Genomic DNA, 10,456 nt, shown 5'->3' on the forward strand with positions numbered 1-10,456 from the left:
CTATGCACATTATCCAATAAAGGCAGGACTACTGGAATGAATCAGAAGACCTGCTGCCACTTCTGAGTTCTGTGGCCCTAACTTCTCAGAGATCTAACCTCTTCATTTAAATAAATGGAATAAATGGAATAAACTTTGCAAGCATTGCTTTTTTTTTGGTTAAATAAATAAAATTCAGTGCAGGCTGATTGTGACTTATAATAGTAAAAAGACAAAGACTCTGCCATTAGAAATGTTGTGGGCTGAGGAGCTGATTTACATTCCTTAAGCTGAGCACTCAGGATTTTGGCGTCCTATTGTCCTGTTGATGGGCTTGGGGGAATAAGGAGATAATATGGTAATAAAGAGGCTTGTGGAGAGACGGCTTGAGAGACGGCTCCCAGCACTTCTAACACCATCATGGTCTCCGTGTTTTGGTGCTTTTTGCTCGGACATTCGCCATGCCTACTATGCCGGCTCAGCTAGCCGCGACAAATGGCGCCGTAACGTGGGGCGCAGCGCAAAGGACGTCCGAGGGACCCCTGGAACTATGAAGGTAAGGAATTAAGGAATTAGGAATTAAGGAATTTTGAATTAAGAATTTGGAATTTGGGAATTTTGCAGGGGCATAACTGATTTAATCCCCAGACCCTCTCCCTGTGCTAGGGCACGAGGGACAATCTGAGGGACCCCTGGAACTCTGGAGGGGCAAATTAATCTCATCCCCAGACCTTCTCCCCGTTCAGGGGCACGAGGGACAATCTGAGGGACCCCGGAAATCTAGAGGCAGGTTTTAAAATTTTTGCAGGGGCAAAAGTAAAATTTATCATGGGGCAAGAACTCTCTAAAATGCAGGTAATTAAGGGAATCCGAGATCTGCTCCAGTCACTAGGCACCAACACTACGCTTAAGGCCTCGCAGAGTTTTTTTGAAACTGTCTGCAACGTATTCCCATGGTTTGCTTTCATTGTAGTCATCTTTTTTCTCTGGCGCTTGCTAAATATTGCTTGGTCATCCCGTCAAGCAGTGGTGGAAGCCCGCTGTAAGAAATTGTCCGTTAAAAGTAGGAGAGAGCTACAAACCAGGGTAAATAAGGAGAAGGAACCCCAGACAAGACAAAGTCTGGAGAAAGTGCACAAAGGAGATTAGCGGTCCTCTTCTGAGGAGGCTGAGGAGGAAAAGGATAGAAGTGAGTTTGCCGAGGATCCTCCACCTGTAGAGCATGTGCCAAACAAACGTCCCTCTTGGACAGGCACAGAGCTCTCTGCGCTGCCTGAGCCATTGGCGCCATCATGTCTGAGCACAGTTGTAAAAGGTTTACAGGAGCAACTTCAGCGCCTCTCCCTTCAGTTGAGGCAGGAACAGAGTGGATGCACTGTTAGGGCTTGTGCTGGACCCCCGCTTTCAACTTCTCTTTCAGCTGTGGAACGTGCGGTAAAGCAAGCACAGGAGCAGGGAGACCCTGAGGCACCTACCCTTGCTAGGCGCTTTACCTTCCCAGTAGTTGAGATAGAGAATCAGCAGGGGCAGAGAATCAGACAGCACCTGGCACTGTCCTTTAAGGACATAAAGAGTCTGAGGGACGCTGTTGCCACATATGGCCCATTGGCTCCCTTTACTGTTTCCATGATTCAAGCCTTGGCACCTAGCAATTTGACTCCAGCCGATTGGAAACAGCTCTGTAAGGCTACTCTGGATGGGGGCGATTTTCTAATGTGGAAATCTGAGTTTTTTGAGCTTTGCCTTGATACAGCATGGCAAAATACCCAGGCAGGCTTTCCTGAGAGAAATCATGATATGTTGACAGGAGAGGGGAATTTTGCTAATGTACAGGATCAGATTAATTATGACCCAGGGGTTTATGCACAGACCGCTGCTGCTGCAGTGAGGGCCTGGAAGTCTTTATCACCTAAGGGCTCGCTACATTTACATCTCTCTAAAATTGTTCAAGGCCCGGACGAGCCTTACCAGGCATTTGTAGATCGCCTACTGGTAACTGCAGATAGGGTATTTGGTGATGCAGATCAAGCCATGCCTTTTGTAAAGCAACTAGCATATGAAAATGCCAACAAATGGTGCCAGGAAGCAATTAGACCTTGGAAGCATAAGCCCCTTAACACGTATCTTAAACTTTGTAAGGACATTGGGGAAGGACAGATAATGGGCGCAATCATTGCAGAGGCATTGCGTGATGGCACAACCGTGGGCTCAGGAGCTCGCCCAAAACAAGGATGCTTTAAATGTGGCCGGCTAGGGCATATCCGGCGGAACTGCCCACTCCAAGGTTGTGCACAGGTTGCTAATATGGACAGGCAGTCCCCAGGAGTTTGCCCTCGATGCCAACGTGGGAAACATTGGGCAAATGAATGCAGGTCCAAGATAGACATCTCCAGGCAGCCATCTGTGTCGGGAAACGGGAGCAGGGGCCAGCCCCGGGCCCCACAAGCACCAATGTACGGGGCAGCGATTCAGTTTGTTCCTCAGGGACAAAGGCCATTCATGACCTTGCCCGAGGGAGCCCAGGCAGTGGAGGATGGGACCTCCATACCACCTCCTACATCATATTGACACCCCAAATGGGGGTACAGGCTATTCCTACAGGAATTTATGGGCCACTACCCCCTGACAATGTAGGGCTTCTGCTGGGATGTAGCAGCATGGCCTTGAAAGGAGTGCATATTACCCCAGGAGTGATTGATGCAGACTATACAGGAGAAATTAAAGTTTTAGCCAGTGTGCATGCTGGAGTTGCAGTTTTGCCCCAGGGGGCACTAATAGCACAGTTAGTGCTGCTCCCCACAGTGAAGTCAGATAATGCTTGCAGGCTTGGACAGAAGAAAGCAGGGTTTGGTTCCAGTGGTGAAGCCTCTGTTTATTGGGTCGCTGATATGGCAGGCCACCCTACTTTGGAGTTGAGTATAGAAGGAAAGAAATTTACTGGGCTTCTAGACACTGATGCCGACACCACTCTTATTTCACAGAAATATTGGCCCCCAAGTTGGCCTGTTACACCCACCATGACCACTCTGCAAGGATTGGGGATTACCCAAAGCCCCCTTGCTAGCTCCAGGCCTCTAGCCTGGAGGGATAAGGAAGGAAATGGTGGCCATGTTACCCCCTATGTAGTACCAGGTCTGCCAGTTAATTTGTGGGGGAGAGATGTTTTGCAACAAATGGGGGCAGTATTAGTATCTGGTCAGGAATTAGCTATGCAGCAGATGGAGAGGTACGGCTACATTCCTGGAAAAGGTATAGGAAGAAAGCTGCAAGGAATTACTCAACCAATCTCTGCGGAACATAAGAAGGATAAGAAAGGGCTAGGGCATTTTCCCTGGGGGCCATTCTGATGGCGGCTGAGGTTACTCCACAGAAGATTACATGGAAAAGTTCTCAACCCATTTGGATTGACCAATGGCCCCTTTCTACAGGAAAAATAGCCGCCGCTAAGGAAATAGTTCAAGAACAGCTAGCTGCTGGACATATTGTCCCTTCCACTTCACCTTGGAATACACCTATTTTTGTGATTAAAAAGAAATCAGGGAAGTGGAGACTTTTACAGGATCTCAGAGCAGTGAATGCTACCATGGAGATAATGGGATCACAGCAGCCAGGATTACCGCTGCCTTCTGCCATTCCAAAAGATTTTAATATTGTTGTGATCGATTTAAAGGATTGTTTTTTTTCCATTCCCCTTGATCCAGAAGATTCGCCTCATTTTGCTTTCAGTGTGCTTTCTGTTAATTTGCAGGAACCATTTGAATGGTACCAATGGAAATTTTTACCCCAAGGAATGGCTAATAGTCCTACTATGTGTCAGATTTATGTGGCTGCTGCCTTAAAACCAGTGCGCGCCAGCTTTCCCTCTGTTATGATTGTTCATTATATGGATGATATTTTGCTGGCAGCTCTATCTACTCAGGTGTTGCAATCCTGTTTGTGTAAGTTACAGCAAGAGTTAGAAAAAGCAGGATTAGCTATAGCCCCAGATAAAATACAACTTGTTTCTCCATTTAATTATTTGGGATTTCAACTTTTTCAGAATTGTGTTAAGCCCCCAAAAATTTCCATAGCCACAGAAAAGTTGCAAACTCTTAATGATTTTCAGAAATTGTTAGGGGATATAAATTGGATGAGACCCAGTTTGAAACTTACTAATGCAGATTTGAAACCTTTGTTTGATATCTTAAAAGGTGACTCCTCTCCAACATCCCCTAGGGTAATGACTATGGAGGGACATCACGCCCTATGCAAGGTTGAGATAGCTATTGAACAATCCCATTTGACAAGGATTGATTACAGTACCCCACTTTTATTTATTGTTATAGCATCCTCATATACACCTACAGGGGTATTTTATCAGCAGGGACCTATTTTGTGGGAACATTTGCATGTCTCTCCTGCTAAGACAATTGTGCCTTACTATTTGGCCATAGCAGAGTTGATACAAAAGGCCACTAAACGCAGCCTAAGACATTTTGGAAAGGTCCCAGATTCCATTATCGTTCCATACACTCAGAAACAGCTTTTGTGGTTGCAGAATATGGAAGAGACCTGGTCTATACTTTTGAGCACTTTAAATGTTAATTTTGACAACCACTATCCCAAGGACCCCATTGTACAGTTTTTTATTTTGCATCCTGTTGTTTTTCCACTTGTAACCTCTCTTCTACCATTGCCAGAAGCTTTAACTGTTTTCACTGATGGGTCGTCAAATGGTCAGGCAGCTTTTGTAGATGGCCAGGTTACCACCATCCCCACATCTTTTGTCTCTGCACAGGTTGTAGAATTGGTGGCCGTTCTTGCCGTATTTCAAACATTTTCCATGCAGCCCTTTAATTTGTATTCTGATAGTGGATATGTTACCCATTCCCTTCCTGTGTTGGAGATTGCTGGCCAAATTTCTTCCCACTCTACAGCAGCATCTCTATTGCTAAAATTCAGGCCTGTATTTGGGCCCGCAAAGATAAATTCTTTGTGACTCATATTCGAGCCCATACAGGTTTACCTGGGCCCTTGACATCAGGAAATGCGGCTGCAAATTCAGCCACCAAATTGGTGGCCTCAGTTCTTGAAGAAGCTCAAAAGGCACATGCTAGATTTCACTTGAATTCTAACATGCTTCGTTTGCGCTTTAGTCTGACTAAGCAACAAGCCAGAACCATCGTGAAGCAATGCTCAGTGTGTCCTCAATTTTTACCTGTTACTCATTATGGTGTAAATCCCTGAGGACTGTTGCCCAATCATGTCTGGCAAATGGACGTGACACACATCCCAGAGTTTGGGACACTAAAGTATGTGCATGTCACTATCGATACTTGTTCTGGATTTATTTTAGCTATTCCTCAAACAGGAGAACAAGTCAGACATACTCTAGCCCATTGCTATGCATGTTTTTCCATCTTGGGAACTCCTAAAGTTATCAAAACTGATAATGGTCCTTGCTATACTAGCAGCAAGTTTCGTGATTTTGCTGCCTCCCACCATATACAACTAATTACAGGTATTCCTTATAATCCTCAAGGACAAGGTATTGTAGAACGTGCCAACCGTACTATTAAGGATTACCTTATTAAAACCAAAAAGGGGGAATATAGCACTCCTCGAGATCATTTGAATCTTGTATTATTTATTTTAAATTTTCTTTTCTTTTTCTTTTTTTTTTTTTTTTAAGATTTTATTATTATTGGAAAGCTGGATATACAGAGAGGAGGAGAGACAGAGAGTAAGATCTTCCATCCGATGTTTCACTCCCCAAGTGAGCCGCAACGGGCTGGTACGCGCCAATCCGATGCCGGGAACCAGGAACCTCTTCCAGGTCTCCCACGCGGGTGCAGTGTCCCAATGCATTGGGCCGTCCTCGACTGCCTTCCCAGGCCACAAGCAGGGAACTGGATGGGAAGTGGAGCTGCCGGGATTAGAACCGGCGCCCATATGGGATCCCGGGGCTTTCAAGGCGAGGACTTTAGCTGCTAGGCCATGCCGCCGGGCCCATTTATTTTAAATTTTCTAACATTGGATGCTGAAGATCGTCATTGGAATCCGTCTCAGAAGCAGAAAGGTTATGCTATGTGGAAGGATCCCTTGACTGGTAAGTGGCTAGGCCCAGATCCTGTCCTCATTTGGGGGCAAGGATCAGTTTGTATTTTCCCAGAAAATGAAAATGGTCCGAGGTGGATTCCTGAGAGGCTTGTCCGGCAAGCTTCTGCTGTGGAGTCTGATGAAAGCTCGGATACTGGACAAGATGATGGCATTTGAGTCGGAAGATCAACGGGACAAGCAAGTATATTAGGCCTTTATATATAACATAAGTATATTAGTATTTTGTCGCTGTTCTGCAGCGGGTTCCCTGACTGATGGCAAAGCCGAAGTTTATCAGTGGCTTTGGACTTTGTTCTCTGAGCGCCATGTGGGATGGGGAAGGAAGTATTGAGCCTTTCTAAATACCCATCCATGCTTTGACTTGGACCTCCTTTTGTTTATATTTTCCCCACCTTGTCTTGGATTCACCAGAGCATGTCTCTCTCAGGACAAATGCTTATCTTAACAGGTACTTACTTCCCCAACAGACAAGGGTAACATTTGCATTTCTATTCCCCACCTGAAGCCTCAGCCCATTTCTGTCTCCAGCCATTGCCAAGGGGACGGGCTTCAGACTGGCCTCTTTATCATTTGAAAGGGACCAAGAAGTTGGCCAGTGACACCTTTCTGGCCTTTTGTCCCTAGACCAGGTACCATGGATACCAGGAATTTTCTTTGTTTTTGGAGAAACAGCTTTGAGAGGAAACTTTAAAAAATGCTCTTCCCACCATGAATACAGGCTTTTCTCTCTTGTTTTTCCTCCTGCCACTATGGCAGAGGATTAGTTCCTTCTTTCCTCTGAACCTCAGGACTCGCTCTTGTGAGTGAACCTTAGCTCGTTGAATTTGAAACTTGTGTTTGCTTGTGTTATCCCTATGCTTCTCTCTTAAGTACAGGAGATGCCTCTGAAAGGAATGACACCAAGTTCCAGTGCACCCTGACAGCATGCTGGAATGGCAATTGCGATTCTGCTGTTATCCTGCAGCTGCCCTGTATCCCACCTGTGCCTGTTGGGACTGACGGAGAGGCCTATGTTGGCCTGATAAGTATAAAAGAGACTTTGGCATAACGGCATCCATCATAGCCAGTACATCAACAGCCACTACCACCAGCTACCGTGGTGACAGTGAACAAGGTTGCTGAACAGACTGCCAGAGTTATGGAACAACAGGACTTAACTGATGAACATGAGCGGGTGGGCATGCTTATGCTGGACTGCGGGTTGATTTGTTGGAAAAGAAATAGCAGATGCTGTTAGATTTGGCCTCCTGTACCCCATCGTATGCCTTTCTGTTGTATTGTATGCATTTCTGTTTTATCATCTGTGCAAGTGCAAAATGTTTTCCTAAGCCTGGGAACTGCTGTCTGCTCATTGCTACTGAGCTAAGTTACTCCTAAGATCATGGCCTCTTGTCTCCCATTGTGCCTTTTATGTATGTTTCACCTGTGAAGTGCTTTGTTTTCCCAAGCCCGGAAACTGTTGTTTGCTCATTGCTACTGAGCTGATATTCACTCCTAGCCTTGGAACAGGGTTACCAGCTTCCCCAAGTATGGTTTGAGCAACTGCAGCAGACAAGGCATTGAATGGCAGCCAGTGATGGGTAAGATGGACCGGGAACTGACCAACCTAGGACAGGGTCTCCGTCATGCTATGGAGGTTCCCGATGACGGGTAAGGCTGATAACCTGAGAGTCCACAACCTAAGACAGGCACATTCAAGTCTGCTTTAATATAGAATGGGGAATATGTTGTGGGCTGAGGAGTTGATTTACATTCCTTAAGCTGAGCACTCAGGAACCGGGCCTACGGCAATAGCACCTAGCCTTTGCAAACTCATTGGCATCCTATTGTCCTGTTGATGGGCTTGGGGGAAGAGGATATAATATGGTAATAAAGAGGCTTGTGGAGAGCCGGCTCGGAGAGACGGCTCCCAGCACTTCTAACACCATCATGGTCTCCGTGTTTTGGTGCTTTTTGCTCGGACATTCGCCATGCCTACTATGCCGGCTCAGCTAGCCGCGACACTTTTTCATGGCTATGAAATGGCCATTGCTTCTGGGCCAGGACCTCCTTTCATGTTCTTACACTTAGAGAGTTACCAGCCATGCACTTCTGGAAGCAGGGGTCTCCTTTGGGCAGCAGACACTGGGAGCAGGAAGATCCAAGCGACTGTCAGCCTTCCTTCTCCTCACCATTAGTTGTGATCTTTGCCCATAGTTTGTCACCTCTGGGTTCCTGGGGGATGCAGACTTGCTGCTGTCCTGACCCTTTTTATATGAGAGGCATTTAGGATACATTTCTCTCTTTTCCAACAGATTAATGCAGTGTGGCCATTACCATGTCCTTCCGCCAGCTCCCTAATACATTGTCAGTGGGAGGTCTTGACCTTCCAGGATCTGCTGGCCTTGCCCAGCACTGTCTGTTTCCAGACATCTGGAGTGAGTCAGTGGATGGATCATCTCTGATTGTTTCTCTCTGTGACTCTTCCTTTCTCTTTTGCTGTGTCTTGTATGTAAGTTGAAAGTCAAGAGGCATTTAACATACTGCATGTGACTGGTGCAATCATATAAAGACACCTTTAAAAAAAATCATAAACTGGGGCCTTCCCTCTGGCACAGTAAGCTGATCCTCCAAATTGCTGGCATTTCATAAGATTGCCTGTTTGTGTCCTGTCTGTTCCAACAGCAATGCAGTGTCTGGCTGTTAGTCTGGAACGGCAGCAGAGGATGGCTCAAGTCGTTGGGTCCTATCCCCATGTTGGAGACCCACACTATTCTTCAGATACTGTTGCATGCACTAGACCACTAAAACAGAACGTTACATTCACCAGTGACAATCACAGCAAAGTTTTATTATAAATGAGAGGTAAGGCAACCAACTGCCCAACCGACTGGCCAACACCTCTTACTGGAGTGCGGCCCCAAGCAGTACACTTACAAGATTTTATAGAGGCAGTTTGACACAGCCGGGGGTGGGGGGGTGGGGGGTGGGAATTTGCAACAGCTTGAGAGGTGAGTGAAGAAGGATTATGCATTCCTTGCTTATCTTGACTTGCCAGTCCCTGCCTGCTCTCCTCAGGTCTGGGCTCCAACCTTGGCGCCACCTATGACAACCAGATCCCAATCTTGAATTATGAAAGGGTTAATGAGGCTGAGGCCTTGATTTATGGGAATTGGGGCCATTGGCATTAAAGGTAGCATTGGCCATTAGGCCTGCAAGCTCACACAGTTTCTTAACCAAGCAAGTAGTGCAGGAGTTACAAAAGCGAAAAGAATTGCAGTTAACAATGAGCCATGTTTACTCCATTTTCATTTCAACTCTACACAATGAGAGCTTAATGAGGCAGAGAACACAAAGATTACCTTATGATAAAAATGTGCAGATAAGGATTAGCACATTGCTGGGCAGAACCAGACTGGACTGCAACACCCATTGATTCCAGTGCAACTCGGGATTGAAAACAGAACCGACTCAACAATTGAAACCACCAGCTGATCAGGGTGATGGACTGTGCCGGGCCCTGTGCTTGCTAGAACATACAAGAATCTGGTCTGGGAATACCTCAAAGTTTCTTTGGAGATCTCCCCAATCGAACTGCTGGACTCAGAACTCTAACCAAGAAAAGACGGAAGACAGAACAGGTCATTCATTCAAGTCAGCTGTATATTGTTGGCAGTGAAATATGGGGCAAACGGAGACTTTATGATGGACCATATCAATCAGTGGGCGACCTCATCGAGCAAAATTGGCAGCGATTCATAACTGGTGAACTATTAAAACCACTTGAGCAAATATCTCAGAGCATGCCCCACATCCGGGACTTGGGGTGGGCGGGAAACCGGGTGGGGCTTCTCCCTCAATATCCTCCTTTACCTCAGATACATGATGGAAACAATATGGACATAATAGTATTACCTACTTCCCTATACCCCCTGAACCTTTTTCTTTTTTAACCGCAATTAACTATGTAAAGATTGTCAACAACAATACAATAAAATAAATTAAAAAAAAAAACGATTAGCACATTGGTTAAGAATGGCTGTCTAGGAAAAAGTGATAAATGAATAACATGAATTCGCCACAATTGATTGGAATTTCATCCTCCAGGATTTATGTCTGCAGGGTGAGAAGCACAGGTGGCGCATTGAGACCGTAGCGGGTCTTAAATCTGTTATTCTTCTGCAGATACAAATTGAATAGGACATTGCTGGTTTGTAAACCTCTGATTGTTTGGGCTCTGGGACTGGCCCCTCCACTGGCCACAGGCACCGGCCATTATGATCAAATTTAGAGTTACTTTTTTTTTTTTTTTTTTTTTTTGCCCAATTCTGGTCTCAATGGCACTTAAAACATATTCCAGGGAACTGTTAGAAGTATTAGTGTTCACCCAGAGGACCCT

Source organism: Ochotona princeps, chromosome 12 (genome assembly GCF_030435755.1).
Source record: "Ochotona princeps isolate mOchPri1 chromosome 12, mOchPri1.hap1, whole genome shotgun sequence".
Classification (NCBI taxonomy): Eukaryota; Metazoa; Chordata; class Mammalia; order Lagomorpha; family Ochotonidae; genus Ochotona; species Ochotona princeps.